Source organism: Eleutherodactylus coqui, chromosome 4 (genome assembly GCF_035609145.1).
Source record: "Eleutherodactylus coqui strain aEleCoq1 chromosome 4, aEleCoq1.hap1, whole genome shotgun sequence".
NCBI lineage: Eukaryota > Metazoa > Chordata > Amphibia > Anura > Eleutherodactylidae > Eleutherodactylus > Eleutherodactylus coqui.
This window is the reverse complement of record NC_089840.1, coordinates 45,952,832-45,973,664: the sequence shown is the minus strand read 5'-3', so window position 1 is coordinate 45,973,664 and position 20,833 is coordinate 45,952,832. Positions and strand designations below refer to the sequence as shown.

The 20,833-nt window shown below is 42.1% G+C and overlaps 2 protein-coding genes across 2 annotated transcripts in view; one reads left to right on the top strand and one right to left on the bottom strand.

Annotated features, from left to right (window-relative positions):
• Positions 1-3,007, bottom strand: part of TEX55 (testis expressed 55) — a 177,220-nt gene extending 174,213 nt beyond the window's left edge. The window contains exon 1 of the mRNA XM_066599348.1: positions 2,984-3,007. The gene's annotated coding sequence lies outside the window, so the exon portion shown is untranslated. The remainder of the gene's footprint in view (positions 1-2,983) is intronic.
• IGSF11 (immunoglobulin superfamily member 11) overlaps positions 1-20,833 on the top strand; it is a 242,165-nt gene that overhangs the window by 16,243 nt on the left and 205,089 nt on the right. The window lies entirely within an intron of this gene.

Here is a 20,833-nt window from a genome sequence, read left to right as displayed (position 1 = left end):
AAGCGATGAACTAATCAGCCATAACTTGAGGGTAGATACACTACATTGGCCCTAACATTGGGCCTTGTGATCTTATCTGGGACCCAGGGCTGTCTGATGGTAGAGGGAGCTCCGGCTGATGACATCACTGGGGTTCCCTCTACGATTAGCCCCCTTTGGATCAGTAGTGATGGTGCTGGTTGAGGCTCCTTGGATGTGCACAATTAGGAGGTTCTATTCAGGGACCATAATGCACTTCTGCATAGCAAAATAATGAAAACACATCCCACCAGGATGAGTCCTACATTTATCTTAGCAGAACCGTCTTTCTCACCATGTGTGGGTGAAGGGAAGTGACAACCCCTATGGGCACCACAATATGGAGTCCAGAGTTGTCACATTTATAGTATGGCCAGTTACACTCAGGGCTGTAACTATAGGGGATGTGGTTGCACCCGGGCCCAGGAGCCTTAGGGGGCCCATAAGGCCTCTCTTCGCCATATAGAGAGCCCAGTACTATGAATAAAGCATTATAGTTAGGGGCCCTGTTACAGATTTTGCATTGGGGCCCAGGAGCTTCACGTTACGGCTCTATTACACGGTAAGGGCCATGAAATAATCCACTAAGATCGGTGTTATAACAATGCAAAGTATCTCCTGTGTGGAATATGATTACATTGGTGTTACTACAGTAACAACCAACATTGCCTCAATGAATTAATATGTTCAAGTAGGGTATTATATGCTCAGTGTGTGGGGCCATTATATGCTCAGTGTATGGGGCCATTATATGCTCAGTGTGTGGGGCCATTATATGCTCAGTGTATGAGGAAATTATATGCTCAGTGTATGAGGACATTATACGCTCAGTATATGAGGACATTATATGCTCAGTGTATGAGAACATTATATGGTTAGTGTATGGGGACATTATATGCTCAGTGTGTGGGGACATTATATGCTCAGTGTATGAGGACATTATATGCTCAATGTATGGGGACATTATATGCTCAGTGTATGAGGACATTGTATGCTCAGTGTATGAGGACATTGCATGCTCAGTGTATGAGGACATTATATGCTCAGTGTATGAGGACATTATATGCTCAGTGTATGAGGACATTATATGCTCAGTGTATGAGGACATTATATGCTCAGTGTATGAGGACATTATATGCTCAGTGTATGAGGAAATTATATGCTCAGTGTATGAGGATATTATATGCTCAGTGTATGAGGACATTATATGCTCAGTGTATGGGGACATTATATGCTCAGTGTACGGGGACATTATATGCTCAGTGTATGAGGATATTATATGCTCAGTGTATGAGGATATTATATGCTCAGTGTATGAGGACATTATATGCTCAGTGTATGAGGATATTATATGCTCATATGCTCAGTGTATGAGGACATTATACGCTCAGTGTATGAGGACATTATATGCTCAGTGTATGGGGACATTATATGCTCAGTGTATGAGGAAATTATACGCTCAGTGTATGGGGACATTATATGCTCAGTGTATGGGGACATTATATGCTCAGTGTGTGGAGCCATTATATGCTCAGTGTATGGGGACATTATATGCTCAGTGTATGGGGACATTATATGCTCAGTGTATGAGGACATTGTATGCTCAGTGTATGAGGACATTATATGCTCAGTGTATGAGGATATTATATGTTCAGTGTATGAGGATATTATATGCTCAGTGTATGAGGACATTATATGCTCAGTGTATGAGGACATTATATGCTCAGTGTATGAGGATATTATATGCTCAGTGTATGAGGACATTATATGCTCAGTGTATGGGGACATTACATGCTCAGTGTGTGGAGACATTATATGCTCAGTGTATAGGGACATTATATGCTCAGTGTATGAGGACATTATACGCTCAGTGTATGAGGAAATTATACGCTCAGTGTATGAGGACATTATATGCTCAGTGTATGGGGACATTATATGCTCAGTGTATGGGGACATTATATGCTCAGTGTATGAGGACATTATATGCTCAGTGTATGGGGACATTATATGCTCAGTGTATGAGGACATTATATGCTCAGTGTATGAGGACATTATATGCTCAGTGTATGAGGACATTATATGCTCAGTGTATGGGGACATTATATGCTCAGTGTATGAGGACATTATATGCTCAGTGTATGAGGACATTATATGCTCAGTGTATGAGGATATTATATGCTCAGTGTATGAGGACATTATATGCTCAGTGTATGAGGACATTATATGCTCAGTGTATGGGGACATTATATGCTCAGTGTATGAGGACATTATATGCTCAGTGTATGAGGACATTGTATGCTCAGTGTACGGGGACATTATATGCTCAGTGTATGGGGACATTACATGCTCAGTGTGTGGAGACATTATATGCTCAGTGTATAGGGACATCATATGCTCAGTATATGAGGACATTATATGCTCAGTGTATGAGGACATTATATGCTCAGTGTGTGGGGACATTATATGCTCATATGGACATTATATGCTCAATGTATTAGGGATGGTAAACTCTTGCAGGCAGTACAATTTGATTATTGGTTTTAGAATGTATGTAAAGTCTGACTTGGTCTCTATATGTACCCTCTAATTTGTAAAGCTCTGCGTAATGTGTTGATGCCCATACACTGATCTTATAATATTAGCCAAGTAATGATTTGGCTAATAAGATCTCTGTATGGGGACATTATATGCTCAGTGTATGGGGGCATTTTATATGCGGTCTATTGGGACTTTATACATATAGTCAGTATATAGGATCATTATACAATATGCTCCGTCTGCGGGGACATTTACGGAAGCTCTAGCTTACATTACGTTGATATAATAAGCTCTCACGGTGAATATAGCACTACTAACAATGCGCCCATTCAGTGCGGGGGTGTGGGTACAGTTGGTCAGAGCGCTGCCATCTTCACACAGCCAGCTGACAGATTATCAGACATTACCTAATTAAGCAGCCACTTACGCAACGTCCTCGGAGAGCAATAGCTTCTTCACGTTCTGTGGCAGCTCCCTGATTTTACAAGGAGCCTCTAAGTTTCAGGAAAGCGTCTTAATCCTTGCTCATTAGCACAAGCCTATTTATTTTGCCTTTGGACGTCCTTTATTAGATTCCCTGCACTAAGGAGTCTGGTCTCTCTCTTTCTGCCGCAGCGACCTTTACGTCCCGCAGAGTCTGGAGCCCGTGATTCCTGCCATGTCAGGCATTTTTAAAAGGGTCTTTGTATCATCTTCAATTTGTCTTGTATACTTGTAGCGCGCGTCCGGCAGAGCTCCAGTGCTCTCTGTGGATGCCCAGAAAATCTATCCCGATGTTTCTTATGTATACCTGTTCCTGGAAATACTGGGTGACCATATAGCTATAAGTGTCCAAATAGTAGGTCACTCCTAGGTGGTCGAGCCCCGGGTGCATCCACACTGTCTATGTAACTAGAACTTGAATCCCCACCACCATGCAGCAGGCCTGCTGGTTAAGTCACTAGTGGTCTGCACAACTTCAGCTTCTTCTGAGGCCGGCCTCACGTATGACCAAATGCAGAAGTACTCTTAGATGTCATCTCCCCCTCCCAGAGTGGGAGCTCTGCAGCACAGTCCCATGTTCTCTCACAGTATAGCACTTATATTCTTAAAGATAGGGGGCAGTATTATAGTAGTTATATTCTTGTACAGAGGGGGCAGTATTATAGTATTTATATTCTTGTACATAGGGGGCAGTATTATAGTAGTTATATTCTTGTACATAGGGGGCAGTATTACAGTAATTATATTCTTGTACATAGGGGGCAGTATTATAGTAGTTATATTCTTGTCTATAGGGGCAGTATTATAGTAGTTATATTCTTGTACATAGGAGGCAGTATTATAGTAGTTATATTCTTGGATATAGGGGGCAGTATTACAGTAGTTACATTCTTGTACATAGGGGGCATTATTATAGTAGTTACATTCTTGTACATAGGGGGCACTATTATAGTAGTTATATTCTTGTACATAGGGGCAGTATTACAGTAGTTATATTCTTGTACATAGGAGGCAGTATTATAGTAGTTATATTCTTGTACATAGGAGGTAGTATTATAGTAGTTATATTCTTGTACATAGGAACAATATTATAGTAGTTATATTCTTGTACATAGGAGGCAGTATTATAGTAGTTATATTCTTGTACATAGGAGGCAGTATTATAGTAGTTATATTCTTGTGCATAGGGGGCAGTGTTATAGTAGTTATATTCTTGTACATAGGGGACAGTATTTTAGTAGTTATATTCTTGTACATAGGGGGCAGTATTATAGTATATTCTTGTACATAGGGGGCTGTATTATAGTAGTTATATTCTTGTACATAGAGTGCAGTATTATAGTAGTTATATTCTTGTACATTGGGGCCGGTATTATAGTAGTTATATTTTTGTACATAGGAGCAGTATTGTAGTAGTTATATTCTTGTACATAGGGGCAGTATTATAGTAGTTATATTTTTGTACATAGGGGGCTGTATTATAGCAGTTATATTCTTGTACATAGCAGGCAGTATTATAGTACGTATATTCTTGTACATAGGGGGCAGTATTATAGTAGTTATATTCTTGTACATAGGAGGCAGTATTATAGTAGTTATATTCTTGTACGTAAGGGACATTATTATAGTAGTTACATTCTTGTACATAGGGGCAGTATTACAGTAGTTATATTCTTGTACATAGGGGGCAGTATTATAGTAGTTATATTCTTGTACATGGTAGGCAGTATTATAGTAGTTATAGTCTTGTACATAGGAGGCAGTATTATTTTAGTTATATTCTTGTACATAGCAGGCAGTATTATAGCAGTTATATTCTTGTACATAGGGGGCAGTATTATAGTAGTTATATTCTTGTGCATAGGGGGCAATGTTATAGTAGTTATATTCTTGTACTTAGCAGGCAGTATTATAGCAGTTATATTCTTGTACATAGGGAGCAGTATTATAGTAGTTATATTCTTGTACATAGGGGGCAGTATTATAGTATATTCTTGTACATAAGGGGAAGTATTATAGTAGTTATATTCTTGCACATAGAGAGCAGTATTATAGTAGTTATATTCTTGTACATAGAGGGCAGTATTATAGTAGTTACATTCTTGTACATAGCAGGCAGTATTATAGCAGCTATATTCTTGTACATAGGGGGCAGTATTATAGTAGTTATATTCTTGTACATAGGGGGCATTGTTATAGTAGTTATATTCTTGTACTTAGCAGGCAGTATTATAGCAGTTATATTCTTGTACATAGGAGCGGTATTATAGTAGTTATATTCCTGTACATAGGGGGCAGTATTATAGTAGTTATATTCTTGTACATAGGAGGCAGTATTATAGTAGTTATATTCTTGTACATAGGGGGCAGTATTATAGTAGTTATATTCTTGTACATAGGAGCAGTATTATAGTAGTTCTATTCCTGCACATAGATGGCAGTATTATAGTAGTTATATTCTTGTACATGGGGGGCAGTATTATAGTAGTTATATTCTTGTACATAGAGGGCAGTATTATAGTAGTTATATTCTTGTACATAGGGGCAGTATTATAGTAGTTATATTCTTGTACATAGCAGGCAGTATTATAGCAGTTATATTCTTGTACATAGGGGGCAGTATTAAAGTAGTTATATTCTACATTACTTCTCTTGTGTATAAGATTTTGGATATGACTGCCATTGGATGTATTATGGGTTATAAGTTGGTGTCCTATTTATGACCCGTACATTCTATGAAGCTCTTTGCTATGATTTCTGCAGTAAGTGAAGTACTATTACAGGGAAGTGAATCTGGGTGTTATTTTGGGACATGTTTGGAAGTTTAGTTCCCAGTGAGATGGTGAATCACATTGATCTATCAAATATGTCGGTATATGCGTTATTATCATACCCATGCTTGACGCTGCTGTCAGACGGAGTTGGCAGATGATTTCTGCGTGGAGCATTGGTGTAATTTTCACTGTTACAGCAGCTTTAGAAAACACTGTCATTTTGATATGCAACACCTGAAAATAGGCTTTGGCTTCTGTGGGTTTTTTTTTGTGTTTTTGGGGAGGGATCTAATAGACTGGGAATACAGTGTATCGGATGTCACCATTATTCACATGTCATATAACAGTGCCTGCACATCTTCCGTGTCTTCGTGCATTTAGCGCACTGTATGCCAGGGATAATCATACTAAGTCTGCCATCGGAAGTGCCGGGCTTTATGAATTTCCCCTGTAATGTCTGTCTCATAGGGTCTACATAGGGCCTCCCTGTATGCTGTAAGCCTGGAATAACCTTGGTTGCGCCATTTCATTAGCGTAATGCCTGTCCGGGGGAATATTTCCTTCCTGACTCTATTGATAAATGTTTGGAGCCTCCGCTTTAATTATCTCACAATATGTTTCTGTTTAAAAAAAAGTACAACTGATTTATATTCAATAAATGAGATTAATTCTATTTGCCGCTCGGGGCTGTGGTGGGGTGCACTTACTAATGAACACATCATGGACTTGTAATTGAATTTTGTCAAACCAGGGCTCGAATGGGTAAGAGCCAAAGGAGAGAGAAACTAAGAGCGAGCGAGCAGGATTGAGGCCGTATTTACACCGGCGAGTGCGATATCGGTCTGAGAAAAGCAAACCGATATTGCACCTAAACCTGCGATTTCTTCTGCGATTGCGATACATTTACGAGAAAAACGCATCCCATCGCTGTGCTTGTGATTTTTTATGTGCGTTTTCCACGTGCGTGAAAAAAAAATCACATGTTATTCCAATAGGAAGTGAATGGCATGTGACTGCGATGAGTTTTTTTTTCACTCACCCATGGGAAATAAAAAGTGATTCTTGTACAAGAACCACCCAAAAATCGATCTGAGAGTAAAATCCCTTGTGGGTTATTTTCTTGTGCGATCTCCATCCACATCGCAATCGGAGGGAACTCGCACTAGGAAATTGCCCATGTTAATAAACTCTAAAGTTTTGTTATTTCAGCAAGCAGCCACTAGGGGCATCAATCTTTGCTGTGTGTTCATAAGGTAGGGTGGGGTGGGGTGCATTTTCGGTCTGCGTGGTATCCCTATATTCTGAAAATTGCCGGAAATGAAATGGCATCCCAACAGAGGTATTTGTCAGATCACATAGCTGTAAAGTGTACAGTAAACGCCTGAAAAGCATAAAAGTGCAATGCAGAACGAACGCCAGTGGGATCTTTGTTCCTAGGATCTTGTAGTCTAGATTATGGGGGTGCATGGGAGAACATTTGTAGACGATTATGTGAGGAACAGAGTAGAGGAGAGCAGAAAAGGAGGTCTTACGAGGACTGGAGGTTATCTGAGAGGATATATTGGGATATTAGGTCAGAGACGTATGGAGAGGACAGGTTGTGTATAGCCTTGTATGCCATTGATGACATGGGTGTAACTATAGGGGTAGCCGTAGGGGCCTCATAACGCCTCTCTTCTCCATATAGGGAGCCCAGTACTATGAATAAACCATTATAGTTGGGGGCCCTGTTACAGGTTTTGGATTGGGGCCCAGGAGCTTCAAGTTACGCCTCTGATTGATAATGTCTTCAATTGGATTCTCCAGACAGTGGGCAGCCAGTGAAGAGGTTTGGCATGGGAATAACAAGGGGAGAGGTGGATTAACCAGTTGAAAATGGATTGGAGGGCCACAAGAGTGTTGGATGGAAGGCTTGCTGAGAAGGATGTTGTAGTATCCTAAATAGGAGATCATGAGGGCATGCACTAGCATTGATTTGAGGTTCAGGAAAGATCATATGCGTGAAATGCTTTGGAGCTGGGGACAGCAAGAGGTGGAAAGGATTTATGTGTATGGTTTGAAGGACAGGGCAGAATCAAATGTTACATCAAGACAGCGGACTTGTGAGACTGATGAAAGTATGGAGCCATTCATTGTGATTAATAAGCCTGGTGGGAATGTTGAGAGAGAAGGGGAAAAGATGATGAATTTAGTTTTCTCAATGTTGCATTTTAGAAAGCGGGAAGAGAAGTAGGAAGATATATCCAATAGACACTTTGGGATTCTGGATAGTAAAGAGGTAACATCTGAGCCAGAGAGGTAGATTTAAGTGTCATTTGTTTTAAAGGTGGTACTGGAAGCCATGGGAGTCTATGAGCTGTCCTAGGCCAAGGCTGGTAGATGGAGAAGAGTAGGAGGCATAAGATAGAGCCTTGAGGAGCACCAACAGAGAGAGGGTGAGACGAAGATATGGTGAGTGAGTGGGAAACACTAAATGTTCAGTCAGTGAGGTAGGAGGTGATCCAGGAAAGGGCCAAGTTTGTGATACGAAGGGAGGAGAGTAAAAGGAGGAATTGAATGACTGCATCCAAAGGTGGAGGACAGGTCTAGGACAAAGAATATGGAGTAATGTTTTCGGGTTTTTGCGGTTAGCAGATCGTTCGTTAGCGACTTTGTTTAGGGTGGTGTCAGCAGAGTGGTGGGGTCGGAAGCCGGATTGCAGTTGAATGATTAGTGAGTTGGATGAGGTGCGAGCACAGTTCAAGGTGGACATGGTGTTCCAGGAGTATTGATGGAAATGGAAGCAATGAGATGGGGTGATAGCTGGACATAGAAGAAGGATTGAGGAATGGCTTTTTGAAGATGGGTGTGATGGATGCATGTTTAAAGGGCGAAGGGAAGATGCCAGCAGTTAGTGAGAGGATGAAAAGTTGGGAAACATGGAGATATGGTTGGGGATAAAGTCAGATAGGACTGGGTCAAGTGCGCAGGTGGTGAGGTGTGATTTGGAGAGAAGGGTGGAGAGCTCGTAGACTATTAAGGGAGGAGAGGATTGAGTAGCTATGCAGAGGAGTTGTGGGTATTGTAAGTTAAAGCTCTCTCTAATACTGTCGATCTTGTGTTTGAAGTGTGTGGCAAAGCCCTTGACGGAGATCAGAGATGTGGGAGGGGGCATTGGGGGATGGAGAAGAGAGTTGAAAATGTATAATAGCTGTCTGGGGTTGTGGGAGAGGGAGGATATGCGAGTAGTGAAGTAGTGCTGCTTGGCAGAGGTGAGTGCAGATTTGTAGTTGAGGATAGCTTCTTTGTATGCTGTGAAGTCTTCCTTGGAGCGTTTTTTTCCCCCCCAATGCCTCTCTGCAACCCTGGAAGCAGACCCTGGCACAGGTGCCAACAGTCCTGGGAAACGGGATGAGGTTTCTGTGGTTTCTTGGCATTCCTGTTCATTTGCCGGTGGTCCCTGAGGCAAGACTTCAATGGGATCTCCAGGGATAGCTAGTTGGTCACCTGCTACCATGTATTTTGGAACTGAGCCGTGGGTGGGGTGTCGGCATGACAGCTAAAAGCTATTATGAGACAACCGCTGCAGATATACTAGGTTATATATCATTTAATTATCATATTAATTTCCACTCAGCTTTCTCAAGGATGGACTTCTGAAGAACTTATGGGGAATTCAAATTTTTGATTTTTTTTGTATGGGGTTAACACCCTTTAAATAAAGAGGTTAGTGGATATCATCACGTTAAATTATAATCACTATCTATATATCAAGTCAGCGTCTTATCATATGCTGCCCCCCTCCCGCGTGCAGGTAGGAAATGACTGCTGCAGCAGCGCTTTTCTATGATCACTAATCAAAAAAAAAAAATCCGCTGTAGCGAGTGTTATAAGCTCATTCTGGGCCCTTGAAGCTGTTTTACACCTCGCAGTCTTCAGTTCTCTGACGCTCGATGCCAGACAATCTCCGATCTGGCATTCGGTTACCATGACAATACTAATAATGGTTGAGGTACTACTCAAAATAGTCTTGTGTGAACACCTCTATTTAAGTATGCGGCGCAGTCACGGAAGATGTTTTTCTGACAAAAAGCTCATGTCGTATCTGTATAAATACTAATAATGCTCATCTTTTCCTTCACATTAGAGTGAGATATAAAAAATAGAGAAAAAATGGTTTAAGGCAGAATCTTCTAGTGAAAGATGGTTGAAGGTAGAATTTTTGCATGGCTTTTTGGTTTTTTTTTGTTGCTTGTCATGACACATAGAAGGCTAGATGGATAGAATACCCGGATACAAGGAAGTACGATATTTGTAGGGCTATCATGTAGTCAACCTACAGAATGCTGGACATGTGCCCCGGGGCTTCCAAAACCCACCATCAGGGGCGTAGCTAAAGGCTCATGGGCCCAGGTGGAAAAGTTTTTTAACTTCTCTTAACCCCTTAATGCAGAGGCATAACTTGAAGCTTCTGGGCCCCAATGCAAAACCTGTAACAGGGCCCCCAACTATAATGCTTTATTCATAGTACTGGGCTCCTTATATGTAGAAGAGAGGCCTTATGGGCCCCCTAAGGCTCCTGGGCCCGGGTGCAACCGCATCCCCTGCATCCCCTATAGTTATGCCAGTGCCCACCATCCTCTCTGCCAAAGGTGGTCCCCCTGATGCGGTGATTAACATCACAATGCTCCTCCCCTAGGTAAGACCGGTCTCACACGACCTGATTTGAATGGCAGATTCCGCGATTGCTGTCCACGCGGACGATACACGATGATATGCGGGCATTGAAAGGCATGGATGTGCAGGAAGGAACTGCAACTTCCGCGAGCGGAAGAAAAATCGCAGCATGCTCTATTCTAGCATGGATTCCACACATATGGGCTCCATTGATCTGTATGGATGTGGCATTGCGTACGGGCATGGATTTGCTTGCAACTTGCCAGGAGTCCAGATATAAGAGCCTGAATTTTGGGATAGAGAGAATATTATCGCCTGCGATGTTCTGATGCCACTCCCTGCTTGCGAGATTTCTTCTCGACTATACACTGTCCATATGCGACATCCATACAGAAAACCGCACGCATATGTTTCCACGATCACTCACAGGTCTTCTGCTGTGGATATCCCATTCACGTGAGCCTAGTACCTTTTCATGGGCTTGTCCGAATAATAGCTTGAAAGAGCCAATGCAAGCGATAGTCGTTCCATGTGAACACGGCCACCAACACGTGATAAATCGTTCACTAATCGTAGGACATTTTGTTTCAGCTCACTTAAAAAATAGTCATTGGTTGACCAGAAGTAGTCTGGTGTAAAGTTGCAGTTGTTCGCATTTCAATGACTTGCAGACGGATTTGCATGGAGATTCTCCCTACGGTCGATATGTTGACAAGCAACTAATGAACAACATGCGCTCTGTGGAAAAGCAAACAAGCGACTGTCGTTCGTACGCTTCAGCAACTTGTGACAATAGTCGCTCAGTGATAAGATACCCTAATGTGATAGGCAGAGAGAAGGAATTCGGACGAAGATAGATGTTAAACACGATCTATTACTAACATTACATAAGTTTAACTAGAGTCTGTGAGCTGAACGGCTAAATACATTAGTTGTAGTCAAGAGAGACTCAGGCAATTCATTTGTCAGAAGACAGAGTCACGAGAAGCATATACACTATCCTACCAAAAGGAATTGAGCAAACTTCTAAAATAGTATTTATTTCCATATGTTAATACTTAGTGGGGCTCCTTTGGCTCTAATGACGTTAGATACTCTCCATGGCAACTTTCTACTAACATCTGATACACTTCAGCTGGTATTTCCCTCCATTCATCCTGCAAATGTCTGGTGAATTGTGTCAAAGAAGTTGCAATGGCCCGTCTATAATGGGGAAAGGAGCATCGTGATTTGACAGTTGAGCAATGGAAGAATATTCTGTGGCGTTACTCTACTCCATTTTCAAATCACATGGACAAACCTGGGTGTGGAGGAGCCTGGGAAACACCTTTTGCCTGAGTGTGTCGTGCCAACAGTATGGTGGAGGTTTTGTTGTGGTCTGGAGATGTTTTATGTGGCATGGATCTCGATCTGTTGGTTGTAGGGGCAGGAACCATGAACACGGAGTTATACCTTGACATTCTAGACAATAATGTGCTGCTGACAATGTGACAATACTCTGGGAACGGTCAGCAGTACTTCGAACAAGACAACGCGACTCGTCACAGGTCTAATGCTGTTTTACATTGGTTTGAGGATATGAATGTTCCACAATTGGACCGGCTGCACAGAATCCTGACCTGAACCTACTGGACATCTTTGGGATGTACTAGAACAAACAGGAAATATAAACAGTGTTCGTCTTCTTTTGAAGAACTGGGCAGACATTTGCAGGATGAATGGAAGGAAATACCAGCTGGCTGAAGTATATCAGATGTTAGTAGAGAGTATCCAATGTCATTAAGGCCAAAGGAGCTCCACTAAGTTTTAATAAATACTATGCTTGATTCTTGCTCAGGTGTCTCAATACTTTGGGTAGGATAATGTATAAAACATAATTGGTTAAATTAGTAGGCAAGGAGCTTCCACTGTGTACTGTGACTGACATCCAACTGGAAATAACATTTGGGAGAAACATTGCAAGGTGAGTGTTGTCTACCAGTTGCACTTAGCCAGTCAGCTTTCCTGAGAACATTTCCAGTGATGCTGATTGGCTAAGAGCAGCTGACATCTAGGACTCTCCTCACATTGCTCCTCCCAAATGTCCTGTTCAACTGGATACCAGATACTGTATTTAACTCCCAAACTCTAATTGTGAGAACTGTATAGTGGGATCTCTTAGCAGCAATGATATAAACCAAGTGGTGAGAACAGGGAACAAGAAATTAAAGGGTTATCCAGTTATTAACTATTGATGACCTATCCGCAGGATAGGTCATCAATAGTAGATCAGTGGCCGCTTACCACCTTGGACTCCTGCTGATCAGCTGTTTGCTGCTGTGCTTCTGCACTGCCCTGATATCTGCAGGAAGCAGACAGCCCTGTCTCCACTGCAGTGGCCAGACTTGGTATTGCAGGCTATTCACTTGAATGGGAACTTTGCCTGTAATACCAAATCATGGCCACTATAGTACAATCCCTTTAAAGATGGGTAGTGTAAATGTCCCCAGAGTATGGATGGCCCAATGTGGTTGGTAGCTGTACATTATCGTTATGTTTATCGATGAAATCTGCGTGTTTGGGCAGTTTTATACTGTGCACATATTTATGTGGACATTTTTGGACCCCATGGCATTTCTGCATTACTAGCAACTTCCTAATTACTGCACAGTAATGGGGACTCATCTGATGATAGCTCTTTCTATCATATCCCAGTCTGACACATTTTACAGTACGTGAATGCCCCATCACACAGAAGCTCTATGGATAATTTTGTCTTAATGATGTATATCTGGATTTCGGTTGCAATATTATGCGCTTCGTCAGGGTAATATCTGCAGCGAGAGTTGGGCTGCTAATTATCACATGATGTGGAGGAGTTAAGCACAAAGATAAAGGCCGATCTATCAAACTGCACAATTCTGTTTTCCTGGCATTTAATTCCTCTGGAGAGACACTTGAATACACGCCAGTTCATCCGGCACATTGTATTCTACATTTTTGTCTTTGTTCCTCTGTCATAATGAAATCTTTTCATCGATGCCTTGGTAAGAATTAGAGATTTGCTAATTGCCCAATCAGAAGAGTCTACAGCCGGCATTCAGTCACTGAAGCCCTGCAATGTTTTTGTCCAGAACCCGGCTTGCAGAACGAATGAGTAAAAACAAAAAAAACACAAAAATGCTAAATATTGTAAAAAGTCAATCTGGTGGAGATGAAGTCGAGTTGATAGAGATTGTGTAATGCGTCAGGGTTATGTTTGATGAAACCCCGCTTCTCGGATCCCATTGTAGAGTGAGGACTCTACAGAAAACCAGCTTCATGCTTAGACTGCCTACATATGGGAGAGCTTGATATCGGGGCATGAACGTGGGAATTTACCCGTGTTTTTAGGCAAAAATGCATTGCATCTATGAAGTTTCGATGAGCTTCTCACACGATAGAGGATCAGAAGTGTTTTTTCCATTGATTTAAGGCAGGGGTCCCCAACTCCAGTCCTCAGGGACCACCAACAGGTCGTGTTTTCAGGATCTCCTATAGTAAGAACCCCTGTGGCAATGTCTGAGGACTGACGATAATTACATCACCTGTGCAACACTGAGGAAATCCTGAAAACCTGACCTGTTGGCGGTCCCTGAGGACTGGAGTTGGGGAACACTGATTTAAAGGACCGAGCCACCATGCTTGAGGAACAAGGTAAAACTAAATCCAATGAGAACATGTAGCCTACAAGCAGATATGCATAGTCAGATCATGATCCTAGAACCCCAGTGTTGCAAGGTATGGTGGCTCCGCCATTAGCACTGTTGCCTTGTGGTACTGGAATTGTAGGTTTAAATCTGACCAAGGCTGACGTCTCTTTTGGCTTTTTATGTTCTTTTTTCTTTATATTCATCTTGCTCTGCTATTACTATGGTAGATCATGCAGCGTGGCTCAGTTGTTAGCATTGTCGCCTTCCAATACTGGACTAGTAGTTTCAATTCTGACCAAGCCTGATGATTGTATGGAGTTTATCAAAGTTGATGTTGCCTTTGATGACATTTGAACCTAAAACCCAGCATTGTAAGACAACTGTACTAGCTTGTTGAACAACAGCATTATCAATACTGAAAAACGGATATAAGCAGAAAGCTTTATAGCCTCGCATGGCTCAGAGTGCTAAGGCAGGAGAATGCAGTCCTAAGCTCTCGCTCACAACCTGAAGGTTGCAGGTTCTCTGCTTGGTTCAGGTAGACGGCTCAAGGTTGACTCAGCCTTCCATCCTTCGGTAAAATGAGTACCCAGCTTGCTGGGGGTAATAAACAAATTACCTGAAAGTGCTGTGTAATAAGTTGGCGCTATACAAATAACAAGTCCCCCCCTCTTCCCTAGATGACTTCTATTTCTCTTCCAGGTTTAATAAACCTGGATTAGTTGAAAAAACCCCAGTGTGACGTTAGCCATAGTGACATACATTGTAACAAATGCAAGTGAAAATTGGACCTCCAGAAAGCACATCTGATGTCTGTTTTCCACATAATGATCACCCATCGCACCCTCAAGATCGTTGCAAGCTTGGAGGCGCTAAGCCACATTTCCGCACGCATCCCTACACGCCTGAACTGGAATGTTATTGAATTCCTCAGTGATAGCAAGCTTCAGTTGCAACGACGAGTGTTGGGGACTGACGAGGCCAATTTCCATGTTTCCGCAGGACTTGACAGACTCAACTGTGTTTATTGGTGACCTGGAAACCGTGAAGTGACAATTGAGGTGGATAACAGCAGTCCAGGTGTGATGATCTGGGCAGGAGTTTCGTATCGAGGATTGATAGACCCGTTCTTTTTCCCTGTTTACCCCATCATCCGGGGATATTTTCCCCAACATGCGGTCGCAGCAGGACAGGCCCCATCTTATTCTGCACTCTATGCTCTTGACTATTTAGTCAAGACATTTCCAGGTCGTTGGATAGGCAGATGTGGGCTAGTGGACTGGCTGGTTTGCTCCCTGGATCTTCCCCCACCTAACTTTTTCCCTTGGGGCAATCTTAAGGATAAAGTATATGTACATCCCATTCCAACAGTCAACAAATTGAAGCTTGCTATCACTGAACAATTCATTAAGATTCCAGTTCATATGCGTAGGGATGCGTGAGAACATGTGGCTTATGGTCTCGAAGTTTGCATCAATCTTGACGGTGCAATGGTTGATCATTATGTCGAAGACAGATGTTTTTTCTGAATGTTTAATCTTCATTTCCATCTGTTACAATTTATGTCATTGAACTGGTTTTGTACTTGCATTAAATTTATATATCTACTTCTGCCCCACCATATAGATTTTATTAGAAGTTATTTCCTATCCACCACCAAGGTCCACACTGATCCTGAGAATGGGAATCCCATGTCCCCCTCTCCTCATTTTACCCCACCCGCATTGACATCAGAATGAATGGAGTACTGGCCGTGCATGTACAGCTGCCACTCCATTCATTACGCGGGGGTTGACAGAAATTGTTGAGCACTTGTCGTTGGTTATGTCCAGGAGTCCAATGGATCAGCACCATGCTGCTCCATTCAATCTCCTTCTCACTTTAGATTCTGCACCTACATCCTGGTCGGAATTCATTTGAATGCTATGGATATCCATAAAAAGAACTTACATAGGTGGCCGCACGGGTATTTTCCTCATTGACTTGGCTAAATCTGCATGCAGATCTGTGGCAGAACTCCGATAAAGGCTCTACATAAAACACAATATGAGCGAGGTCTTTCAATAGAAGCCCCTAGGATTAACGGGTGCAGAAAAAAATCCATGTAGAAACCGCAGTGGAATTGACATGCGTTGCGGATTTCACATCCATGGTATATCAATTAATGCTGTGCAATTTTTAGGATTCACTTCTTCAGTTGAGGAGGTGAAATCTGTGCCAAACCTTGTACCCAAATCCGCATCTTACTTATGGATTTTTGTGCGGATTTTCATGTGGGTTTGACCTGCACCCTAATCTGCAACAGGGGTTTAGTAGCAGGAACCTCGCGACGTGTCAATGTAGACTGAAGCCTAAATAAAGTCATATCCATGTCAGATACTGTATTTCTGATGTGGATATGACAGAATTCGGAGACTGAGCCTCGAAGTTCTGCCTTGGATTTTGCAAATGTAACCCTACATAAATGGGGCAAATCCAGCTGTGGCTGACACTGTCCAAGCCTGGAGAAGGCAGTATGTTCTTCTGATATGTCATTGATGATATGAGTATTGACCCTTTTATGGCTACGTAATGATTGTTCTGTCCCCGGTCACTGATCTCTCCACAGGGAAGTTCGTAGATGGATTACAACCAGTTGTTTTTTTTTTTTTTGGCCGAGCGTCATAACACATAGATCTGGAGTCCTGAACATGATTAATGTCTCCGCTGCCTCCTCGCTGCTTGCCACCGAATTATGCTGCCTTGCACTTTGTAGACCTCATTCTGAATTTCAAGTCTTCAACATACTTCACCTGCATTAAGGTTTGGACTCATTTTCTACTGAGTTCAGCAGGTATCCATCTAGCGCCAGGCCTTGACCTGCAGCCGTCTCTGCTAATTAAATGATTATAACTGGCGGCCATCCCGGGGTATCCAGGCCCCCACCTATCAATCACGCCCATGCTGTCCTGCGCTCCTTTGGCCTCAGCAGCAATCATCTAAAAAAATCACATAATAATATATTTGGACCCCCCATAAATCTTATAACCAACTGTGTTATTTATTACTCTTACTTGCAACTTTTTGCTACATTGTTGCCATTTTCAGATGGTTGCCATACTGTACAAGAAGCTGGTTGAAGGACTCTGCATGCACCTTCTTTAGACTCTCTTCTTAACATTTTCATTTGGCTTTACGTTTTTAACTAATCCCTCTACAATCCTAGAAATAAAGTCCAAAAACAGATGCCAAACCGAGACAAACGATACTAAGTTTTTCAGTTTTCTGACATATCAGTTGGATGTCTCCATCCAAAACGGGAACATTAGCTTCCCTTGAATCATTTTGGCATCTGCTTGTGAATCCATGTATAGGATCCGTTTTTTTAATTTGCCTTTCTAGTTTCCTTCTGAGCAAAGAAAAAATGGATCTGTTAAATGGAATAAGTGACAGATACACTCCACTGAGGATAACTTGCAATATTGGTACAACCCCTTTAATCTCTTTTATTACTCATGTCCTATCCTCAGTTGAGCCATCAGTATTTTATTAGTGGGCGTCTGCCGCTCAGGATCTTCCCGCCACCACACTTACTTGATTTCAATGGGAGTTGTATCTTTTATAGCACTTCCGGCTTCGACCGCCCACCCCATTTTCCCAATGTAGATACCTGCCATTCGACTACTGATGTACTATCCCGAGGACAGGTCATCAGTACTGCAAGAAATTAAATGTCCGGAATACACCTTTAAAACGACCCTCTGGGCCTGGAAAAACAACTCTGTATTAGTATACATCAGTAGTCCAAGACCCTACACCTGCTTTGATTGGTCAATGCTACCCATGTGAGCAGTGCCGAGCAGTCAGAGTAGCATGTAGTGTCTTAGGGCTCAGTCACATGGGTGCCGACCCACCCGTGTTCCTGCACAATAAGACCGCTGCACTGCAGGTGCAGACGACTCTGCGCACCGGCCGGAAGAAAGAACACATGGCCGGCAATGGAGCCGGTCATGCAGAGAGTCGTTCGCAAGCGGTGCGGGCATCTTATCGTGCAGAAACAAGGGCGTATATGCGCCCGTGTGACTGAGTCCCCTGACTGCTGATGTATACTCTTCCCAGTGTGCCTCAGGTAGTCGGAGAAGCGGTTCAGCCATCTCTGTTTGTCCAAGCCCGGAGGGTCGCTTTAATATATGTGTGCGGTATGATCTTGCAGTCATGCTCCACACCCTTAGCTGAGAGACGAGAGAACTATATGACTGCATGATCACACCACACACAGGGTTTGTTCACAGTGTCTATGGAGACGCATAGGTCTAAACAGGAGCTGTATGCTCAAAACAGTAGTAGATTTTCAATCAAAGACTGCTGGCAAGTTTGCATTATTTCCTATTTTAGATGCATTCAAGCTGAAAAATGATGGTTGCAAAAGTCTACATACCCTTTAGTTTTTTTTTACTTCTAAGGCAAGCCACCTGACCCGCCCAGACCATAGAGTCAGCAGCACCCAATTCACCCTCAAGCAAAAGTGGGCAACAATTTGCATATGTAGCCAAAGGCAATCCAGAGTCACCAGATGTGTGCTCTGCAGTATTTAACAAAATCGGAATAAGCCAAGCTCTGGTACTCAGATATTTTCGTCAGTCCCCTTTGAAATGAATAGAGCTGCAGTCGTACATGCCCCGCCACCACTCCATCCAACGTTCATGTCACTGCAGTGGGTACAGCAAGCCCCCAGTGAGGAGAGAGACTTGGGAACCCTGTCCTCAGGATAGGTGGGAGTCTCAATGGTAGAAACCCCACCATTCAAACTGTTATCCCAAATCTTGTGAATAGGTGATAAAAGTACATTTTAGGACAACCCCATTAAATTGTTTCAGAAATAGCGCCACCTATTGGAAGGCAGCATTCCTTCAAACTAAAGTTAGACTCTTTATACAAGCCTTGTAACAATGACGTGGAATTAAAAGCAAAGCCAGACTCCATGTACAGACAGCTGTTTCAGGGTATTTATCCTATGTAGTGTACAGTAGGCGTTTTAGGAGGCACTTGTATTTTCTGGCACCTGTATGGATGTAATGACCAAATAAAATCTCTTTTTTAACATTAGTTTTTACTTGTATTTTTGCATTTTACAGGGGATAAAATGATGCCGATAAACAACACATAAGCCAAATAAAGTCTCTTAAAGGGGTATTAAAAGGCAGGTTCCTGTTCATGGCCATAGAAGAGATCCACAGCAAAGAACAACACTTTGAAGGACCGTTCCCGTCTGTCTTCATCCTCAGGCCCCCAATCTTATGGCTAATCAACCTAAGAGGACTGCCTCTTTAAGACAAATTTGCAACTGATTCCCCCTCATCACTGCCAAGAACAAATATTTGCCATTGTGACCTGTACTGTCATTGTCACTATGTAACATTATGGCCGGCTTATCTTCTTGCCATGGAGCATCTGATAAACCTTTTATAGTAAGACCATCTCCTCGAAGGAACAACTTTCTCAGCCCTCCAGGCGACTCTTACTTATTCCTGCCTATGTATGCCTCCAGCAAACATGTCTTAGTGAGGCCCTAAAAGGCTTTATTCCGATCGCTGGGCTGTTTACCTGACAATTAGAGTCTCCTCGTGTTAACTCTTCTCTGTCAGTGGAAGGCGTCAATGCCCCTTCCAGGTTTATAAATGGCTTTAGCTTGGGGGTATATTAAAGTTTAGCAGGGGGCGCATGGTATAAAAGATGGGAATCACGCTGTACAGAATGTATTTTTGCAAGCATTTTGCAATCATCTCCAAGCTGAAAAGACCAGCAGCATCTAATAAAACCTCTGCCAGCAGGTGGACGGGGGAACTGGCAGCCGTACAGCCGCCATTAGGAAGAAGAGGACATAATCTGGCCATAATTATTTCAATCCCATCTTTAGATATAATTACAATAACAATTTAGCAGAGGAACTGTGCTTTATGTAACACCTTGGAAACATGAGGCCCCGTAGATTCCTACATAACATCCTATTTACATCTCATTTCACTGGAAGAGGCGATAGAAGAAATATCTATATATGATTTGATGCAGCTTGGAATGGGGTTTTTTTCTCCCTTTTTTGGTTGTTAATGAGTTGACCCAACGGGACGCTGTTTCTGCTGGTGTGATATATAGATTATGTCTGGATATTATGAGATCATTTCAGTCGCTATTGATCTGAGCATCAGTGGAGTGACAATAATGGGAAAATCTTTCTCCTGTTCCCAATGCCGCCCTTTGCAAGTACTGCGTTCTGTATGATCTGCTGAAAGAAGTGGGCATGATTTTGAAAATACAGTGTTTTGGCCTCACAAAAACTGTCATCTGCTATAATACTGCCCCTTAAATTCAAAAATATAACTACTATAATACTAATCCCCTTTACAAAAATATAACTACTATAGCACTGCTCCTATGTACAAGAATATAAATACTATAATACTGCTCCCTATGTAGAAGAATATAACTACTATAATACTGCCCCCTATGTACAAGAATATAACTACTATAATACTGCTCCCTATGTACAAGAATATAACTACTATAATACTGCCCCCTATATACAAAAATATAACTGATATAATACTTCCCCTATATACAAGAATATAACTACTATAATACTGCTCCCTATGTACAAGAATATAACTACTATAATACTGCCCCCTATGTACAAGAATATAACTACTATAATACTTT